Here is a 23,966-nt window from a genome sequence, read left to right on the forward strand (position 1 = left end):
TTTATATGTAACTTCAGAATATCCACTATGACTGGATTTTGAGTATGGGAAAAAGCTTCTAATGATTTAAGAGCACTACAAGAGTCTGTATAAACTATAAACTTATTGTGGCAGAGCCTTGAGATGTACAAAAGACTATAATATATCGCAGTTAGTTCGGATGTTAAGACAGAGAAAGCATGGTTCAAGCGTCTGCCCTCCATGTGATCTTCAATTACAAATGCCATTCCGACATGATCTTTTGACTTTGAACCATCTGTATGGACTGGAAAATAACTGCTATATTTGTGCCTGTGCTCAGTGAAGAGTCGTCTGTAAATAATCTCATTAGTGCTTGCCTTCGCATGATGCTTAAAAAGATTAAGAAGCTGAATCCGTACATTTTCCCAAGGTGGGATTTAAAAATTCTGTACTGCTTGGGGGCGCATATCAGAGAGGGAAAGTTCCTCAATGGCAGGGCGAACTCTTAAGAGAAAGGTAGGAACACAGGATGGACGTGTTTCAAATAATGTGTTACACTCATTATCAAGTAAGCACAGCTTATTGGGATGTTCAGGTTGGGATAGAATATTAAAATATTGCAAAAGGGACAATTGCTCATGCCTCCAGATAAAGTGATGGTTCGTTAGAGTCAACATATAGGCTCTGTACAGGTGAAGTCCTGAAAGCTCCTGAACAAATCCGCAAACCTTGATGGTGAACAGGGTCCAGGTTTAACAAAACAGATGACCGAGCGGATCCATAAACAACTGAGAGAGCAACGCTCTGCACCCCAGGAGGTGTTCGCCAACACTTTTAAAATATTTAGTGTTTTTAGACACTTCTTTCTCAGGTTTAACACATGAGAAAGGAAAGTCAATTTCTGGTCGAACGTCACTCCTAAAAATTTTACTTCGGGCGCAACTGGAATAATTGTACCATTTAGATATAACTCAGGTTCAGGATGGAGACCTCGCTTCCTACAAAAGTGTACACACACAGTTTTCTGTTTCGAAAAAGTAAATCCCTGTTTGTCTGACTATTCTTGGATCTTATTCAGAGCCATTTGCAATTGCCTCTCTATGTATCTCATGTCTGCTTCTCGACAGCTAATCTGTAAATCATCTACATATAGTGTTCCCAAGATGGTGGGAGGAAGTTCGTTTAGTACAGAGTTTATTTTTAAACTGAAAAGCGTTACACTAAGAACACAGCCTTGAGGCACACCCTCTTCCTGTTGAAAAACATCCGAAAAAACAGAGCCAATTCTTACTTGAAAAGTTCTAGCGTTCAGGAAATTCTGAATGAAAATTGGTAGGTTGCCGCGCAAGCCACTCTCGTGAAGATCGCGAAGTATACCGTATCTCCATGCCTTATCATAAGCTTTCTCTATATCAAAGAAAATTGAGACAAGGTGATTTCTTCTGACAAAAGCTTTTCGAATGGATGTCTCTAAGAGGAGCATGTTATCTACGGTTGTTCTCCCCTTTCGAAAACCGCTTTGATAAGGCCATATAATATTATTCTTTTCCAAGAAGTAGACTAGGCGGCTGTTTACCATCTTTTCAAACAGTTTGCATAGGCAACTCGTAGGGGCAATTGGCCGATAGTTGGAGGGATTCCTTGGATCTTTCCCTGGCTTAGCAATAGGAATGACAACAGCTCTCTTCCATGCACTGGGAAAGGTACGCTCCTTCCACACTCTATTGTAAAGTGTGAGAAGGGCAGTCAGTGACTTATAGGACAGATGCTTTAGCATTTCGTAATTTATGCCATCAAAACCCGGAGAAGACTTATGTGTCTGCAATAAAGCTCTCTTTAATTCCACCATAGTAAATGCTCTATTGTAAGGCTCAGATTTGGAAGAGTTGAATGCGATGGGATTTATTTCCGAGTGCTGCTTGATAGTTTGAAATGCAGGTGAATAGTTTCTGCTGGAAGAAACGGCAGCAAATGTCTCACCTATAGTATTTGCAATTTCTTCTATGGAGCTAATAACTCGGCCATCTTTTTCCAAAAAGGAAAGTGAGTGGTCCTTATATATTCCGCATGCTTTTCGAACTCTTTCCCAAACCCGCTTACTAAACGTAGAGGATGTAATTGACGACACATAGGAAATGCAAGAATTCCTTTGGCGAAGGAAATTTGAAAGTGGACACATATTCATTAGTGCTATCGTAATTTGATCGGCATTTAGGTACACTATACTTTCTTGGCATTCTAAAACACACTTTTTCTTATAAATTCACAATATAATATTTTACTTTCCGGTAAAATACAAAATTTTTCAGAAGAAAAAACACATGTAAACAATTGTCTCACTAGCACTAGCCCTACGGCGAAGCAAGCTCAACCTACAAAATTGAAGGACTAAGATTATGACGTCAGATCATGTGATCATGAGGTTGGAGCAGGCCTGTAGATATCTAGCTGGCATTGTTATACCCCACTAACTATTAAAGATATCCGACGAATGAAGTCTGAAAAAGGGAGCACTTCAAGGGTAAGTGCGATTATTTCATCTCCTTGTGTGCTAGGAACCCCTTAGAAACCCCCAGAGCTAAAGCTATAGAAAGTAAATTAGATAACTCGGTTAACAATGACAGTAATAGTAACTCAAAAAGGAAACAACATGACATCTCTGAAAACTCTGATAATTGTAGTGAAACCAACGACGGTATCGTTAAACCAAACCGATACTATAAGCAAATTAAAAAATCAATTAACCTAAAAGACGCTTCTAACCACATCACCACTAAAAACAGATTTAGCCCATTGGATAATGCAAATGCTAGCATGCCCTCTCAATCCGACATTACTCCCGCTCTCCAAGATAATAATTCCTCCCCGCAAGCACCCACTCCCCCACAACCTAAGTCAGTACCCACTGTTATGGCGAAATCCCCAGATAACGTCAAATATAACACCGACATGAAACAACTCGCAGAACAATCCCAAGCTAAATTCCTTGGCCGAATTAACGGCGAATTCTTAAAAATTATACCAAACACACCAGATGACCATCGCACTTTGACACAATTTCTTAAAGAAAAAATATTGAACATTACGTTATAAATGCTAGGCACCTAAAACCAGTAAAAGTTGTAATTAGAGGTCTCTCCAGAGACATGGATACAGATGAGATAAAGGAAATTCTTACTGAGCAAGGATTCAAAACTCATAAAATCACACAAATGACTAGAAACCGAACTCGGCAGCCTACGCCCCTATTTCAAACCCAATTATTACCTACCTCCAACATTGAAGAAATATACAATATCAGTGCCATGTCACTTTTTATAGTGCAAATTGAAAAATATGTGAACAGGAACCTAATCCCACAATGCCACAACTGCCAGAAATGGCATCATTCATCTGACAATTGCTTCCTCACCCCCCGCTGCGTTAAATGCGCCGGGGACCACAGATCTGCAGCATGCTCCAAAAAAGGTTTTATCGAAAATCCAGTTTGTGCCAACTGTCAAAATTAGACATTGTCTGAGCAGTCACTAAGTGACGATCACATTGACTGACCAGGGCCTGCCTAAAAATTGGACATTGACTAAGTGACGATCTCCTTGCTGCCCATTGACTGACTAAAAATTGGACATTGTCTGACCAGTGACTGACTAACTGACTATCTCATTGACAGACCGGAGGCTGACTAAATTTGGACATTGAATGAGCAGTGACTGCCTAAATGACGATCTCATTGACTGACTAGTGACTGACTAAAGAATGGACATTGACTGACCAGTGACTGAATAAGAGGTGATCTCATTGACTGACCAGTGAATAACATAAAACATTGACCAGTGAATAACATATAACATTGACTGACCAGTGACTGACTAAGTGACGATCGTATTCACTTACTAAAAATTGGACATTGAGTGTCTAGTGACCGACTAAGCGACAATGTCACTGACTGACCAGTGACTGAAAATAAGACATTGAATGACCAGTGATTGACTAAAAATTGGACATTGTCTGACAAGTGACTGAATAAGTAACGATCTCATTGACAGCCTAGTGACTGAGTGACGATATCATTGACTGTCCAGAGACTGACTAAAATTTGACATTCACTAAACAGGGACTGAGAAAGTGAAGATCTCCTTGCCTGACCAGTGACTGAATAAAAATTGAACATTGACTGAGTGACGATCTCATTGACTGACCAGTGACAGACTGAAATTTGGACATTCAGTGAACAGGGACTGAGAAAGTGAAGATCTCCTTACCTGACCAGTGACTGAATAAAAATTGGACATTGACTGACCAATGACTGACTAAGTGACGATCTCATTGACTGAGCTTTGGATTTGGACGGAAAAGTTGGCTTTTTCGATAAGAGAGAGGAAAGATGTTTTCAGTCCAATCGATTGCGCAGCAGCTGAAATGCAAACAGAAAATCATTTTAATATTCTTTTCTGCAGCTACATTTGAGAACTGCAAAATATAAATGAAATTATATGATAACCTGAAATTAAAACGATTATTTGCAGTTAAATGCCATTGCTAAATTAGTTTTCCTTGTGCTCTTAAATTAATTTACTAGTTTACACACCATATTCAGTTATGTTTTAACAATATGCTCTATTTTTAACTATAATTTCTCATTGAATAAGGAAAGCTGTAGCTATTATTGAAATTTTTCATAGACATATTTTCCCTTGTTGTCTATGCTCCCAATTCGAAGTGACTGTCAGCTACTTCCTTTTTGTTTTTCGTAAGTGATATGTCGGCATTTCGCATAAAAAATCTCCAGATTATCATTAAAACACGAATAAGGATGTTATTTTGTATTTTAGATTTTTTTCTTTCTGTGGCCTTCTTGTTAAAACTTACTAGAAATAATAAATGAGAATATATTGCTTTCTTTTCAAACGAAGTATTTTCAATATGTGTCCCATAGCATTATGCTCTATGATTAAGAATGCTAAGCGTTTTACCCTGTGTGATTCCCCGCCAACGTTGTAATATCTTGTTATTTAATAAATAAATATAATTATTGTTGAAGTGGCAACGCCATATTTGTATTATGTAACCGTTGCTGAGCAACGTGAGGTGTTGGTTTAAAAAAATGAGAATTCTAAAGTTTTTATCAGGTAGTAGTAGTATGAAAGTTTTGCCTAGCACCAAAAGTAATAACAGTAACAATAATGAAAATAATAATAAAAGGGAGGATTTTATGAGAAAATTTTCTTACCTTGTTTTCAAATGAGATGCTATAAATTCGAATGAGGTAATCCTAGCAGCAATCGCATGATGAATATGTCGTCTAAAACTCAAGAACACTAAGGAAATGAAACCTGAAATAAACTTAAAAAAACAAAAAAAGAAAGGAAAGGAAAACTAGCAACTTATGCGAAAAATTTGGGCAGGGATTGTATTGTGGTATACATCGACCAACGACCAGACAAAGAACTTATTTCATTTCGGTGGTTCACGTCAACAAGTAAGCATCCACACAGTCACAGTTTACTATAGAAATGAATTTTCTACTGCAATACTTACCAAGTCATCCTGTAGCTTATCAGAAAATCTGAAACATGATCCTATTGCTATCTGCACCCACTTGAGTCCAGTACTTAAAAATGTGAAAAATCCTTGTCCCTAGCTTAAAAACTGTTCATTTCTTCAGCGATGGACCAAGTACACAATAACACAACTGAAAGATGTTTCATTACAGTGAAGCAGGGCATGGAAAAGGTGCACCAGAAGGACTCGGGGGGGGGACTTTGAAAGGTACTGCAGATGTGCTAGTGGCCATGGGAAAAGACATTTCATGCTTCAGTCAACTTGTTTCTGAACTACAGAAAAATATTAAAAGTACTGTAATAATACCCATAAAAGAATATGAATTCAGTACACTTTGTGAAAAGTAGAAGAAGAACTAAAAGTAGAAGAAGAAAAACTTATAGGTGCAATGAAAGTGCACCAAGTTTTGTGGGCCGGAGCAAAAACTAATGTTCTGTGTTTCAAAAGATTAAGCTGTTTTCAGTGTATGGCAACTGTTATTTGTTCACGAAGATATGAAAAAGGAGTCATATTGGTATCTCCTGATCAACCTGGATATTCCGACTTAAATCAGCCTAAATCCTCTTTTAAGAGAAGAGACTGAAAGTCTACTCTGACACAGATGATAAAATTCCTAGCAAAATTCTGAAAATGGATGAATATAGTACAACAAAATTACCTTTGACAGAAGTTAGCTTAATAAATACATATGTGGCTGCAGAATTCACGGGCCGGAAAAAAAACTTCTAAGGATGATTTTAGAAGAAGACGACTGTCAACAGTGTGGAACCAAAATGTATCATGGTGACTTCATGTCTAAAAACGCTGACAATACCTTTTCATTTCCATCACAGACAGACTTATCTTGGGTTTACTCTAGAGATATAAAACAAGTGTTAAACGACCCTGTGCTTACCCGCTGTGTACGTTCCGTTGTTTAAAAATAGTGGACTGTAAATTGACTTGATATTACTTCAGTATATAACCCAAGAAACCTCAGAGTCATAATGTCGACCGAAACTTCTTTATTGGCTTTCAAACATTAAGTTGGTTGAGGAACGGCGAAGACCACACTGCAAACTCGCTAGCGGCTTACCACACAAACTCAGAAGAACCTCTGCTTAATTGAAACTCCAGTAATTCACAGCAACCTCAAAGCTGTAAACGCGAGCTTTAAAAACCTAACAAAATTGCGTCTGCGCCGCTCCTTGGTACAAAGAAAGAAATACAATTTGCATAACATCGAACATACCCCCAGCCTTGAAGTCTCAAGGGGGGTCAAACAATAAATTTAAACTGTTGAACTGCATAAACCTGGAAATAAAAATTAAAGTCTCTAAATCAGGAATTAAATGGCAAAGCACATAGCTTTGCTATAGGTCGTTTTATTTCACCATTGGACGTGCGTAAACTCACCACTCGAACTTTCTCATCAAGACCAGGATACACTTTAGTAATTCTACCTAATTTACAACGTAGCGGAGGTAGATTTTCGTTCTTAATAAGAACCATATCACCAACCTTCAGATCTTGTTGTAACTTGCACCACTTGGGTCTCTGCTGCAACCTAGATAAATACTCACTGCTCCGTCTCTTCCAGAAATGTTGAAATAACCTTTGCACGTTCCTCCAACGATCACTGCAGCTCATGGTTTCTTGAATTTGGTTAGATTCTGGAATAGCGCTTAAAGCCGCTCCGGTTAAAAAGTGTCCTGGTGTTATCGCCTCCAAGTCGCTACAATCACTTAAGCTGGTACTAAAGGCCTAGAATTAAGACAGGATTCAATTTGGGTTATTAATGTCAAAAATTCCTCGTATGTTAAAATAAATGTTCCTAAACATCTTCTTAAGTGATGTTTCATAGATTTGATACCCGCTTCTCAAAGCCCTCCAAAATGAGGGGCAGAGGGAGGATTAAATAACCATTTAATATTTTCTGAAGAAATATAACCCTGTAGCTGTTCATCACGTTGAACAATAGAAAAGGCTTTCCTTAATTCTTTATTAGCTCCTATAAAATTCGTTGCACAATCACTGTGAATTTCACACGGTTTGCCTCTATGAGCTATAAACCGCTTAAGTGTCGCATGGAATGATTTTGTTGAAAGATCTTTATTTAACGTTAAATGGTCCTGCTAAATCAATCCCTGCACGAGAAAAAGCTCTACTTTGAGTAACTCTTGAAGCGGGTAAATCTGCCATTAGCTGAGTTGCAGTTTGCGCTCTAACTCTACGGCAGATAACACATTGGTTTATACACTTTCTTATAATATATCTAGCATTCACAATCCAAAATCCATGTCGTATGACAGAAGTGAGTAGCTGCGTACCTGCGTGAAGATACGTGTCATGATAATGCTTAATAATTAAACGCGTAATATTGTGATTCTTAGGTAAAATCATAGGATGTTTCTGATTATTTGAAACTGTAGAGTTTCTGAGCCTTCCGCCTACACGCATTACTCCCGCGGAATCCAAGAAAGGACTTAAAGACAGTAATTTACTTGATGTGTTCAAGGGTTTACCAGAGTCTAAACAGAATAATTATTCTGGAAATTCGGCTCTTTGTACAATCCTAACAATCATAGAAGTAACTTCACAGAATTCTTCAGTAGATAAATAACCCTTTATACGCTCTGTAGGTAACTTACTACAATTATATCTGAATCTTAAACACCACGCTAACACTCGACATAACTTTAACCATGATGAAAATCTCGAAATCACACTAGGCTCTTCAAATTTGGAAACATTTGAACTGAAACTCTTTTTCAATTCCTTCAACATAACCTCACCCTCTAATTCTATACTTGAATTTTGCTGTACATGAATTGGGGATTCGTTTAACCACTGCGGTCCCTTCATCCATAACTCACATTGTAAGAATTCTGATGGAATAAAACCTCTGGTCCCACAGTCTGCAGGATTTTCTTTCCCAGCAACATAATTCTATTGAATACCTGGAACAGCTTCCTGGATTTTTGCAACTCGATTTGACACAAAAGGTAGCCAACGGCGAGGTTCGGACGAAAATCATGCCAATGTAACCCGCTAGTCGTTCCATGCGTAAATATTGCTAATAGGCAGTTCTATGCATCATAATACTGCATGTAAGAGGTTGGTTAAAAGTAATGCAGCACATAACTCTAGTCTCAGAAGAGACTGGGTTTTTAAAGGCGCTACTCTGGTTTTCGACGTCAGAAGGCTGACTTTGACTGACGAATCAAGGTTGATTGTTCGAAGATAGATGACTGCACAATAAGCCTTTTCTGAAGCATCGCAAAAAGCATGGATTTCTATAACTACTGCCTTCGGACTCAAGACATACCTCGGAAATTGTAAGCTTGAAAGTAAGGGCAATTCTAGATAGAAACGCTTCCATTTTCTACTTATTCTCTTATCAACGAGTTCATCCCAACCCAGCTGTAAGTTCCATAACTCTTGTAATAATATTTTCGCGTATATTATTGTTGGCGCTAACCATCCCATTGGATCAAAGATTTTGGCTACCTCTGATAATATAGTCCTCTTACTAAATTCTTTATCACTTATGCATACCGAAAAATGAAATGTATCACTAGAGTTGTTCCAATTAATTCTCAATACCTTTACTTTCTTGTCACTGGTTATTTCAAGAGAAATACTGGATTCTCGTAGGCACTCGGGAATATTCTCTAAAATAGTTGAACTGTTTGAAATCCACTTACTTAAGCGGAATTCACCCCTTTTCATCATTTCATTCAACTGCTGAACTAGAACATTCGCTTCCTCTTCACTTTGTGCCCCTGAAAACAAATCATCAACATAAAAATCACGAAGGGCAATTTTTGATGCTAAAGGGAATCTCACTTGTTCATCTAATGCAAGTTGTTTCATTACTCTAGTAGACAAATATGGCACACAGGCAGTCCCATATGTAACTGTCACTAATCTAAATGTACTCAAGGGCTCACTAGGACTATCCCTCCAAAGCATTCGTAGCCAATTTGTATCTTCTGGGTGGACACGAATTTGTCTGAACATCTTCTCTACATCGGCATATACTGCAATTTTGTGAGTTCTAAACCGTAGAAGAATTGGAAACACCTCTTGCTGAACTCTTGGCCCAACCATCAAAATATCATTTAATGAAAGACCCGATGTCGTTTTAGCTGAAGCATCGAAAACAACTCTCAGTTTAGTCGTAGTACTTGATTCCTTTAATACGGCATGATGAGGCATGTAATACGCAGAGTCAATAAGAATCTCTCCCTCAGGCACTCCCTCCATATGTCTCAGCTCAAGGTATTCCCTCATGAAATCCCTATACTGTTCATATATCTGAGGCCTTTTTAGAAGTGAATTTTCTAAAGATTGGAATCTACGCATAGCTAATTGTCTGGAATCTCCAAGCTGAGAAGGCCGAGAGTGAAACGGTAATTTCACAGTATACACCCCACTTTCCTCTCTCGTATATGTAGATTTGAAGTAATCTTCACATGCTCTCTCCGATTTAGTAAGCATGTCAAACGCAGGTACAGCATCCAATTTCCAAAAGTCAGACAACATCTGATCAGTTTCCACTTGTATATTATTCACATAGATAGTAGGATTAATTTCTGTTGAATTATTCACACTACCTGAAATAATCCATCCTAGTTCAGAACCAGAAGCTACCGGTTTACCTTCTTCGCATTTAATTATTTCTCCCTTTAAAAGAGGTAAGGCAATATCTACGCCTAAAAGTATATCAACAGGCCCACTTTTGTAAAATGTTGGATCTGCTAACATTAAATCATTATATTCCTCAACGTACTTCTTATCCAATGTAAAATGCGTAACGAAGTTTATTTCCGTAATTCTATTAGTTTTCGTATCCAAAGGCCCTAAACATGAAATAAAAACTTTGGCATTTCTTCTTGCTAACCCTAGCCTTTGTACACAATTTTCTGAGATCAGGCTTGCTTGACTGCCAGGGTCAAGGAGGGCTCTACACAATTGGTATTCACCCGATGAATCTAAAACTTTAATAACAGCCGTACTTAATAAAACTTCACGCTGAAAATTAAAGTCTGAAACACAAGATTTAATTACTGGACTAGAACTTGCGATATTCTCCCCTGACCCAGCCGATTGAGCACGAGGTTCTGGCTCATAGAAAAATGGCTTAGCCGTCACTGATAATTCATTCGAACTGTTCGTAACTCCTTTACATGCCTTTGGTTCATTTTGAACTCTTTCGAAATGCAGTAGTGTGTGATGATTTTTAAAGCACTTTTTACATTTATGTGTACTTCTACACTCGAAAGCTTTACGATTTGAAACCAAACAATTAAAACAAACATTATTTCTCTTGACAAAATTAACGCGTTCCTGAACATTCAAATTTAAAAACTTATTACATTTAAAAACTGAATGACCGGCTTTACAATACGTACACTGCGCGCGAATCTCTGAAGCCAATGAAGTTAATTTATCTTTTGTAACTTGTTTTTTAACACCTTGAGTTTTACCTACTTGCAGTCAAATATGTAGGCCAAATTATTTCTGAGTCAGGTGTAAAAGCCGATCCTAGTCATATTAAAGCAATTATTGATATGCCAACACCAACATCAAACAACTGCAAACCAAAGCTCCAATTTTAAAAGTTTTCAGTGGTAATGAGGATTTAATTATACAGTGTGATAGTTCAAGGGATGGCCTAGGATCGTGTCTAATTCAAAAGGATTGCAATTTTAGTCTTATCTGGCTTGGCATCTTTTTCCGTTGTAAGTAAATAGTTTTCTAGCTCTTGCTTCCATTTTTTCCATTTTTCTTTAACATTTCCGACGGAGAATGTTAGCGGAGCAGGTGGTCTGAAATCCATTTTGCTCCGCTAACATTTTCCGTCAGAAATGTTAAAGAAAAATGGAAAAAATGGAAGCAAGAGCTAGAAAACTATTAACTTGCAACGGAAAAAGATGCCAAGCCAGATAAGACTAAAATTGCAATCCTTTTGAATTAGACACGATCCTAGGCCATCCCTCGAACTATCACACTGTATAATTATATCCTCATTACCACTGAAAACTTTTAAAATTGGAGCTTTGGTTAGCAGTTGTTTGATGTTGGTGTTGGCATATCAATAATTGCTTTAATATGACTAGGATCGGCTTTTACACTTGCAAGGTTCTGGCATGAGATTTCAAGAACTATAGCAGATCATTAAGTGTTGGTATTTCCTCACTCTTTAATGTTCTTTCCCACCATCCTCTCGTGGAAGAATCCAATTTAAACTGTACTATTAACATTAAAATAGTATCCGCGAATTGCTCCACTTTGAATCCTAGATTTTCAAACGAACATACACATTCCCTTACAGTGTCTACTAAAGCTGATATCTGACTAGGAATTTCAGCTTGTAAATTTGATAAATACAAGATTTTCTTTAATAACGATGAAAGTAATTCTCTCTTACGTGAAAATCTTTGACACAATAAATGCCACGCTATTTCGAAATTCCTGTCACAAATAGTTAAAGCTTGAACAATCCGCAAAGCATCTTCTTTTAAAGAACCCTTTAAATATTGTAGCTTTTATGCATCTGATAAACGGTCATTATCCGCTATCGCCGTTTTAAATAAATCAAAAATGATAACCATTCTTCAGCACTGCCACTAAATACAGGAAGAGTTAGCTTAGGTAAGCTTATACTCGCTATTTCACAAGATTTAGTTTCCACACTAATGTCTTTAACATTCTTAAGTCTGGTTAGCATTAAAATTAGCTCATCAACAGTATCTTGTATGACCTGCTGTTCTTCTATAAAGACATCAATATCTTTTTCTTCACACACTACAAATATGTTACTAAAAATATCCGAAAGTTCGGTCATTACATTATTTAACCTAGATTTAAAAAGTTCTAACTGATCAACATCAGCAGAATCGTAAGTTACTGTAATTTTCTCCTTCAGTTTGCTCAACTTAGCTTTAGCTACACGCTTTTTAGTCTTAACCGTTGTAAATTCCATTATCTAATAAGAAAGATATAAAAACTCACCGACTCACCAATTTTACTGCGACTCCGGCTCGACGGACCAAAAACCTGTACGTTCCGTTGTTTAAAAATAGTGGATTGTAAACTGACTTGATATTACTTCAGTATAGAACCCAAGAAACCTCAGAGTCATAATGTCGACCGAAAACTTCTTTATTGGCTTTCAATCATTAAGTTGGTTGAGGAACGGCGAAGACCACACTGCAAACTCCGACTTCGGTAGCGGCCTACCACACAAACTCAGAAGAACCTCTGCTTAATTGAAACTCCAGTAATTCACAGCAACCTCAAAGCTCTAAACACGAGCTTTAAAAACCTAACAAAATTGCGTCTGCGTTGCTCCTCGGTGAGTGAGTGAGTGAGTGAGTGATTATGGCGCAAAAACCAGAGATGATTATGACGCGCCAAACAAAAGATGAGATGATTACAATCGTTGCTCCTCGGTACAAAGAAAGAAATACAATTTGCATAACATCGAACACGCTGACATACATATTTCTTTAAAACTTGGATTTTAAATTGTTTCCTAATTTGGAGTACACTGTTTTAAAAATAATTTTTTTGTTTTGTTTTGTTCAGTGTCTATTTTCTAATTAAACATCTATTCTGTGTTTAATCTGCATTGTAGTATTTATTTATTAAACTCTACAATGTGAATTTTAGTTAAGACATTTTGTTACACTTGAAGTGCTGTTAAAAGGTGCTTATTTTCTTATTTGAATCCTAAATTTCAACAAGATTCCATTGTGTGTCAACTCCGTGGGCGATGAAAACACAAAAAATTTTTTCCTTGAAAAATATTTGTCAGCGATATCGGCCATAGGTTGGAATGTATTCAGAACCATATAGGAAATATTTAAAAATATGAAAATACTAAAAAAAGAAAAATTCTTTTTAAAAAAATTGACATTTAAAAGTAACTCATTTTCGGAAAATGACCCTAATATCTTATAAATGTTAATTCATTGAAACAAATTTCCTTGTAAATAACCTCATTATACATACATATTTTGTTTCAGCCATACATGTAGGTTGCCTTTATTGCCAGTAAGCATTTCTATTTAGTACAATCCTGTATGAATGAAACTGCTAAGAAACATAAATAAATCACATACAATATTGGGATTAACTCTACCTTGTCAACTGTTATTTATATTTAGATGTAATAGCTAAATAATTTATATTTGGATTTAAATTCATTAATTTATATGTAATATATTTAAAAGATGCAAACTTAAGTACTTGTGTGTACCTCTTTTTCTTTTTACTTAGTTCTTTCAGCATGTTACATGCGAACATTCATAACTGCTATGTAGTATGAACTTGATATCTGTACCAGAATGTAATATATTATCTAACCTTAGAAATACAACTCAACTCATTTTAGTGAAATTCACCTTCACTAAAATAATTTTCTCCTCTTCATTTGAGGTGGCAATTTGAATCATTTTTAATCCACTAATTATAAATGGAAATGAGAAATTTCATTTCCATTTGATTTTCCATTCATTTCATTCACTATGAGAAAAGTATGTTGAGGACTGGAATCGTTACCAAGATTTTATTACAGCAGTAAAGAAAGAAAATTACAGCAGTGAAAAAAAAAGTGGAAAATTTTAATGCACAGGACGTGATACAAATAATGTATCATGAACACTAATTTTATCTCACAGACAAAAATACTTAATTAAATGCCAATTTAAATGTTCGCATATATCTCCGACATGTGTCATAAGATAAGTTTCGCTCGTCAGGCTGCCCGGACTGCATCATAAATAAATATCTCTGACATATTCATTTATATTTAGAGATGCATTCACAATTCTGTATGTAAACACATTTATCTGATAGGTATTTTGTTACAATCAATTACTGAATATAACCAGTATGACCAATAAATTTTATATTTAATACTCAAACTATTTATAATTTTGTGATTAGCTTGCTACTTTAAATATAAAAGGTTTATCTGGCAAATAACATTAAATACTGTTGTAAAAGTTCATACATAAATATAAATACAGTGTTTGCCTGAAGGAAGATAACAGGTTCCCATCTGTGTTTACTATATATTGGTAGATAAATTAATTTGCATTGTATGTGCTTGTAGATACACCGATATGCATTGAGTATTAACCCACAAGAAAGGTTTAGGGTCTATTATAGCCCACCCCTACATAAAAGTGCAATATTCCTAACATGTGAAACTGAAATTCTGTGCTGGATTCAGTAGCTGAGTTTCTAGTTGTGGTTGACTTTCAGAACCCCTTTTTCTTTGCTTGTTTGATTCAGAAAAAGATTTATCCATATTTTGTTGGAGCTGGGGTATGACACACCCCCCCCCGCACATGTTCACGTAAATGTTTTTCTGACTGAATAGTTAGTTCAGAAATTTATTTCCAGAGTGTAACAGTGAATATTTCTACTCGCAATCAATTTTAAAGTATTTGGCATTAAATTCTTAAAGATTTCTAATCGCAATATGGCAAAAAGAATGACTCCATATGAATTGGAGATGCAACGCCTGTGAGATTTATTAGAAGTATTTGAAAGTGATGAAAATTGCATTTCGGAAACTGAAGACTTAGGAATATTTTCTACACTGTTTTGGTTTCGAAAAAGATGAAACATTAATTCCTGATATTCCTAAAAAAGGAAAAACTGTTCTTATGCTTTCAACATTATATAACGATCATATTATAGATGATACTATTGGAGAAAATAAAACGTCAGGAATTACAGTCAAAAGTCTTTAATCCGGACTCCTCGGGACTTTGGAGATTCCTTATTATTGGTTTTTCCGAATATAAATCGTCAATTTAAATCTGGTAAGATGGCATAGAGAAATTATGAAATTAAAAATATGAAACCGTAATTTATGAAATAAAAAGTAATTATGATCTAAAGGGTATCAAAACTTACAAAAAAAAAAAGCTTAATATTTATTTCTTTACTTTATTAAACATTTCTTTCAACGCACGCATGCATAAAAAGCATACATTACGCATAGTCGAAATTAGAAAATTGCAACCAGAAAACTATTTGATGTGTATTCGTGATTTTTATAATGATGAGGAATTTGATTTAAATCACATCAAAGGCGGAGTACATCGAGATGAAATACTCGATTTAGTAAGGAATTATAAACCGAATAAAATAAAAACATCTGCCCTGAAGATAAGGATAGTGCTAATATAGGTTTCTTCCTACGGTTTTTATGGGGATTTGGCCTACAGGTACCCGTACAGTTGTACGGGTTTCCGTCTGTAGGTTTTTCCCTGTAAAAAAAAAAAAATTATAGGTTTCTACGGGGCAAATTTTAGCAGAGATATAATCTGAGTTTTATAAATGCATTCATTCTAAAAAAATTATTTTATTTATATATAGGGGGTACAGGTAAATATAAATGCCAAGAGGAAGGTTGCAGTCATTATGTCGATACAACTCGAGAATTAAGGAACCATATAGCGGCTTCCCATAACCTGCAGTTTGAAAAAAAAAAAAAAAAAAAAAAGAAAAGAAAAAGTGTTTACTGATATACAGGAATTTGATGCTTCGAAAGAAGAATTTGAAAAGGACCAAAAGGTTAATTATGTGAAACATTATGCCAATCGTAATTATAAGAATGGTAAATATGCTTATTTTTATTGTTTTCGCAGTGGAATGCATGAGTTTAGTAAAAGTAGTAACAGAAATTTCACAAAGATTGTTTGAAGCGGGTGTTTATGCACATCAGAAATACTATCAATAATTAAAGATAAAGGTCACGTACTTGTTTATTTATTTATTTATTTATTTATTTTTTTTTGGTTTTGAATAACATTACAGACATAGTAAAATTGTAGGCCTTATGAGATTGTCTGAAGGAGAAAAAAACAAAATTTCTCAAAATATATAAAAAAAAAAAATATTAGCACATACAATATTTTCCGCGGCATAAGTGTGTGAGTGTGTGTGTGTGTGTGTGTGTGTGTGTGATTGTGGCAAAGCCTCGAGGGCTATCTGCCTAAGAGGAGGGATGCCTTCGTGGAGGACTTTCTAAGGGAAACTGGCTCGTATACACGTTACACATGGGGAAAACCACGAAAACGCCCATGCAGCCAGCCCGTTCGCGGGATTCGAACCTCGGACCGAACTACCAGTGTTCAGCGATTTTACCGCTCGGCCGCTGGTGGGCTTCCGCGGCATAAGAAACGATATGATATCTTCAGATGTAATAACGAGGTATCATTTGACTTCTAGACAAGACGTTGCATACATAAGGGAAAGCTTTGGACTAAAAACACAGCGGCATCCTGATGACGCTACTAGCGTGATGCTTGAAAACATGAAATCTCTTGAGCCAGAAAACTCTCCATTACTAAACGTTAAATTTCAAGGATCAGTAAAAACTGAATTCAGTGAATTTGAGGCAGAAGATTTTTTTCTTGCGCTTCAACACCCACTGCAGAAGGAAATGATGGTTAAATTTGGGCACAAAGTAATATGCGTAGATTTTACTCGTGGTACGAATGCGTACGATTTCAAACTTATCACTATACTGGTAATTGATGATTTTAATGAGGGATTCCCAGTTGCTTGGTGCATGTGCAACAGAGAAGATTTTACTTCTCTTCAAAAATTTTTTCAGATACTTAAAGCTAATTTAAATTGCAATATATCTTACAACTTTTTAATGTTGGATGACGCACCCTCTTACTACAAAGCATGGAATGATGTATTCGGCTGCAATGCAAAGAAGCTGCTTTGTTCCTGGCACTTTGACAGAGCAATAAGGAGTAAAATTGAACATTTAATAAATGAGAAGATATTTGCTGCAAAGGTTTACAAAACTTTAACTGTGGTGTTCCATGAAAAGAATGAGAACACCTTCACAGAAATCTTTGAAAAAGTGAAACTTTATCTCATAGAACAACTGAAACAAACAAATTTGCTTCATATTTTTTTTAATACATATGGAAAGAGAATGAAAGAAATAGCCATATGCTATAGAACTGAGGCTGAAATTCATACAAATAACCATTTAGAATCTTTCCACAAAAATTTCAAATATACGTTTCTAGGTGGAAAATGAAATTAGAATATGTGAAACATAAAGGGTGGCAACGTATTATGAAACTAAAACGAGGAAAAGTAACCTCGAAAAACAAAATTATTGCCGATAGCCATAAAAAGAGTAATGAAATGGATGTTAACACTGTCATTAAAGAAACTGAAAATTCATATATTATTAAAGGAAAAAATGAATTATAACATTGAAATTTTAAATGAAGCAAGCCCTGATGCATGCAGTGTCAAATGCTCGAAGTGCAAAGTTTGTAGTCACCAAGCAAAATGTTCTTATACTGATAGCATTGTGTGATCTGCAAACACATTTATTTGATTTGTAGACTTTACCGGAATGATACACATTGTAGTGAGGAGTCGCAATGTGCAAGTGCAGATGTTTCGGTTGTGCAAAAGCTGTTGAAACTTCCTGTAAATAATATAAACACTACAGCCACTACTGACAAATTATTAATTGAAATTCAATCAAAGGTTAATTCTTTGAATCATATTCAAGATAGTTAAAAAATAATTGAAGTCAATAAAATGTTACACAATATAAATTTTTTAAATATTGAAAACGAGGACTTAAATTTTCCTCCTCCTTCAGTTTCAAGGAACATCCAAACTCAACATTCTTTTTTTTTTTTTTTTTTTTTTTTTTTTGTTGGACAAAGAAAAAAAAAGAAAAAGTTAGTTCGCTTTGGGAAACCCTCAGTTGAAGAAAAAGAACAATATAAGGAACAGTTTGCTGAAAGAAACAGTAATAAAAACAGAAAGCGACTATGCTGCTTATTGTAAGAGCTTGGTATCTGCAGAGCAAACTGTACCTTCTATAACAACAGAAAGAAAAATTCCAGTTTCAAAAGTTTTTATTGTTAGCAACCATCAACATAAATTATTAAATATGCTAATAAATAGAAAAATTACGACGTCTGTATTTGAGGATGGATGCTCGTTAGGAATAGAGCATATTTTAGCTACGGAAGCTATTGATTCTATTATTGATTGCTCAATATCATGCATTAGAAATTTATTCAGTGAAGATGCGTGGAACAAAATTCAACTAATTATAAAAGAAAAAAAAAAGAAATTTGGAAATGTTTTTCATGTGAATTATCAACTGTACGCACTAATATGTTACAGTGCGATAAATGGTTTCATTGGAGCTGTGCGAACATCACTTGCGATTTCGAAGACTCAAGAATGGTTTTACGCAGCCTGTTATTGGATAAGTATGCATGTTGAAGAGACATCATTATTTAAATTCTATACTAATATTTTATGTATATTTAAATCTTTATCCTAAAGTGGGCTACAATGAATCTCTGGCTGAGGCGACACCCCCGTTTTAATGGATAATAAAGAGCGAAATAATGAAATATATCATTATTTCACTCTTGGGGACTCGCATGCCATGGCTGAAGATTTAATCGGTATTACAAAAATAACAAATTTACTAATACTTCACAGACATAAATGATGTTTTCTAAAATGAACGCTTTTTAGGGCACTTGAAAAGAATCTTTATTTAACGCTGCCACAGCAAATTCTGGTAAAATATTCTGCCGGATCATTTATTAAATTCTAGTGGTTTCATGTCTCCTTTATCCTAAAAATTAGTTCAGTACCTAATCTGAATATATTTTTATGAATATTTAATAAATAGATAATAAAATAACAATAAATCCTATTTATATATTTTAAACAATAAATAGATTACATTTTAGTTCATTGTAACAAGAGTTCTATGTCTCAATAGGAAAAATTGGTAAAATTAGACAAATAGTGTATTACAATACAAATAATGAAACAATACATAACCAAAAATAAATAACTTAGTGAATGTGTAAACATCTTAAAATACACCACTAGTCTTGTATTCTTTCAATAAACACAATCCCATTTAATTATAACTTCGTTGTTTTACCTCATAAATAATAATTACTTATTGCAGCAAAATCTATATTAAAATCATATAAAAATATATGAAAAAGAGCTTCCAGAAGCCAAAAACCAAGAATACGAACAACTTTCTGTAGCAGTAGAAATAAGTCTCTATATGAATTGGTGCATTTGTGAAGCACCGATGAGTCACATAGCTTCAAACGATACAAAATTTGAGTCGCATTCGATGAGCATGGCTCCAAAAAGTAATGCCGCTGTGAATCACGTGGACCTTGTAAGAGATAGACTAACCCAATGGGCGGGGCGCGCTTCACACACCATACAAGATGGCTATCGACATATTTGTCTCCTGCCTGTGCTCGGAAAAATTTATGAGCGCATTATTCTCTCACGTATGCAATCCTATCTAAACATGTTGCCTCTAAAACAATTTGGTTTCCGCCAGCACCTTTCTACTACGAAGCAATTGTTATGCATTACTGACTTTTGTGGGTGAGTGAGTGAGTGAGAGATTATGGCGCAAAACCAAAGATGATTATAGCGCGCCAAACACGATATGGGATGATTACAAATAATGAAATTAAAATACAATAATTAAAAACAAGTATACAAATGTACCAAATCCAGAGGATGAAGTCATATAAAAACAAGTTAAAAGCACACGTTAAAATTCAAGACACAGTCTTCAAAACAAATTACATTAGATAATAAAAGCCAGTCTCTTTTAAATAATAAAACAAATTAATATTGACCTCTCTTCCGATTAAACGGTCGAGAGGTAAGTCACAGCTATTAAAACATTTCTGACGAAGACTATTAAAACTTGGATACTCAATTAAAATATGACGGACAGATAGACAAACATTACAATTTGAACAAACAGGCTCATTCTCAGCTTTTAAAAGGTAGTTATGTGTTACTCTAGAGTGGCCAATTCTGAGGCGAGTCAAAAGAACTTCCTCCTTACGATTTTTGGTTAATTCCCAATGCTCAATTCTAGGCTTTACATGTCTTAATTTATTTTGAAGCTGAACATCCCAAAGTTGCTGCCATTTTTTCCGGGTCTTCTCTTTGACTACACAACAGATGTCTCCAAAAGGGATGAGGCGACTGGACAGATCAACAGCACATTCCGCTGTGATATCTGCCAGCTCATTCCCTTTTATTCCCACATGTCCGGGAACCCAGCAGTACAGGATTTCATATCGACGACCTGTTAAGTTTATATGTAACTTAAGAATATCCACTATTACTGGATTTTGATTGTTAGAAAAAGCTTCTAATGATTTAAGCGCACTATACCAGTCTGTATAAATTATAAAGTTTTTGTGGCAGAGCCTTGAGATGTACAAGAGACTATAATATATCGCAGTTAGTTCGGATGTTAAGACAGAGAAATCACGGTGCAAGCGTCTGCCCTCCATGTGATCTTCAATTACAAATGCCATCCCAACATGATCTTTTGACTTGGATCCATCTGTATAGACTGGAAGATAACTGCTATATTTGTGCCTGTGCTCAGCGAAGAGTCGTCTGTATACGATCTCGTTAGTGCTTGCCTTCACGTGATGTTTGAAAACATCAAGAAGCTGAATCCGTGAATTTTCCCAAGGTGGGATTTCAAAGTTCTGTAATGCTTGGGGGCGCATATCAGAGAGTGAATGTTCCTCAATGATAGGGCGAACTCTTAACGGAAAGGTAGGAATACAGGATGGGCGTGTTTCAAATAATGTATTACACTCATTATTAAGTAAGCATAGCTTATTAGGATGTTCAGGTTGAGATAGAATATTAAAATATTGCAAAAGCGACAATTGCTCACTTCTCAGATAAAGTGATGGTTCGTTAGAGTCAACATATAGGCTCTGGACAGGAGAAGTCCTGAAAGCTCTTGAACAAATCCGTAGAGCTTGATGGTGAACAGGATCCAGTTTTAAAAAAACAGATGAGCGAGCGGATCCATAAACAACTGAGCCATAATCCAGTCTAGAGCGGATAAGCGCTCTATAAATGCGAAGCATGGAGCAACGCTCTGCACCCCAGGAGGTGTTCGCCAACACTTTTAAAATATTTAGTGTTTTTAGACACTTCTTTCTCAGGTTTAAAACATGAGAAAGGAAAGTTAATTTTCGGTCGAACGTCACTCCTAAAAATTTTACTTCAGGCGCAACTGGAATAATTGTACCATTCAGATATAACTCAGTTTCAGGATGGAGACCACGCTTCCTACAAAAGTGCACGCACACAGTTTTCTGTTTTGAAAAAGTAAATCCCTGTTTGTTTGACCATTCTTGGATCTTATTCAAGGCCATCTGCAATTGCCTCTCTATGTATCTCAAGTCTGCCCCTCGACAGCTAATCTGTAAATCATCTACATATAGAGATCTCAAGATGGTGGGAGGAAGTTCTTTAATACAGAGTTTATTTTTAGGCTGAACAGCGTTACACTAAGCACACAGCCTTGAGGCACACCCTCTTCCTGTTCAAAAACATTCGATAAAGCAGAGCCAATTCTTACTTGAAAAGTTCTAGCGTTCAAGAAATTCTGAATGAAAATTGATAGGTTGCCGCGCAAGCCACTCTCGTGAAGATCGCGAAGTATACCGTATCTCCATGCCTTATCATAAGCTTTCTCAATGTCAAAGAATATTGAGACAAGGTGACTTCTTTTGACAAAAGCTTTTCGAATAGATGTCTCTAAAAGAAGCATATTATCTACGGTCGTTCTTCTCTTTCGAAAACCGCTTTAATAAGGCGATATAATATTATTCTTTTCCAAGAAGTAGACTAGGCGGCTGTTTACCATCTTTTCAAACAGTTTGCATAGGCAACTCGTAGGGGCAATTGGCCGATAGTTGGAGGGATTCCTTGGATCTTTCCCTGGCTTAGCAATAGGAATGACAACAGCTCTCTTCCATGCACTCGGAAAGGTACGCTCCTTCCACACTCTATTGTAAAGAGTGAGAAGGGCAGTCAGTGACTTATAGGACAGATGCTTTAGCATTTCGTAATTCACGCCATCAAGACCCGGAGAAGACCTATGTGTCTGCAATAAAGCACTCCTTAATTCAAGCATAATAAAGTCTCTATTGTAAGGCTCAGACTTGGAAGAGTTGAATGCGATGGGATTTATTTCAGAGTGCTGCTTCATAGACAGAAATGCAGGTGAATAGTTTCTGCTGGAAGAAACGGCAGCAAATGCCTCACCAATAGTATTGGCAATTTCATCTATGGAGCTAATCTCTCGGCCATCTTTTTCCAAAAAGGGAAGTGAGTGGTCTTTATATATACCGCATGCTTTTCGAACTCTTTCCCAAACCCGCTTACTAGGCGTAGAGGATGTTATTGACGACACATAGGAAATCCAAGAATTCCTTTGGCTCTGCCTCCTTACATTTCGTGCATTTGCTCTTTTAAATGCTATGAGGTTTCGCAGAGTAGGATATCTACGAAAAATACCCCATGCTTTTTTCTGTTTTTTCTGTGCTTCATGACAGTCGCGATTCCACCATGGTTTCGAATATTTTAGTATTTTTCCTGATGTTCTAGGAATGGAAAGCATAGCTGCCTGAGTAATAGTATTAGTAACAGCTTCAACAGCGTCATCGATATGCTCATCTTCTACCATTTCATCTGTTAGCTCTGCAATGGAAGAGAAGAGTTCCCAGTCTGCTCTATCGAGTATGAATTGAGGGGATCTCGACATGGGGTTTGTTCCTCTTCGAGCTAGAGATATAAAAATTGGATAGTGATCGCTGTTGTAAAGATCATTTCCCACACTAAAAGTGCAAAATGGCAACAGAGATGGTGAACAGATGGCAAGGTCGAGAGCATGGAATGTCCTTGAAGGCTCATGGAAGTAAGTATCCTGTCCATTATTCAGAACACAAAGGCTATGATCTTCGATCATCTGCTCAATTTGTCTTCCTCGGCAATATGTATCTTTACTACCCCAGAGTGGACTATGGCCATTAAAATCTCCTATTAAGAAAAATGGTTCATGCAGCTGCTCTATAAGACCATTTAAATCTACCTGATCAATATGCTCATTTGGAGGCAAATACAGAGAAACGACTGTAACAACAATATCAAAATTTGTTTGAATAGCGACAACTTGGAGGGATGTCGTCAAAGAAAGCACATTTGAGGGATAATCCAGTGAGGTGAGGAGACCTACACCTCCACTGGCACGCTCACCTGCAAGGTTATCTTTCCTGACGAAAGAAAACCTCCGAAGTTTTGCCTGGTGTTCTGGTTTTAGATTTGTTTCCTGTATTGCAAAGCATACAGGATGATAAGCATTTATTATGGCTTTGATGTCGAGCAAATTTCGGTGGAAACCGCGACAGTTCCATGATACGAGGGTGGCCATTATGACTGGTTTTTGTTTTTTCTGTGCTCTTGTTTGGTTTTTCGTGGAAGTAGATGCCTGGGAATTTCTAGACCCTCTTCTACTTCCATTGTGTCTGAATCCGCAGATTCAGAAATCATTT

This window comes from Stegodyphus dumicola, chromosome 11 (assembly GCF_044657685.1).
Source record: "Stegodyphus dumicola isolate Sdum_Otavi_A_Nest chromosome 11, ASM4465768v1".
NCBI lineage: Eukaryota > Metazoa > Arthropoda > Arachnida > Araneae > Eresidae > Stegodyphus > Stegodyphus dumicola.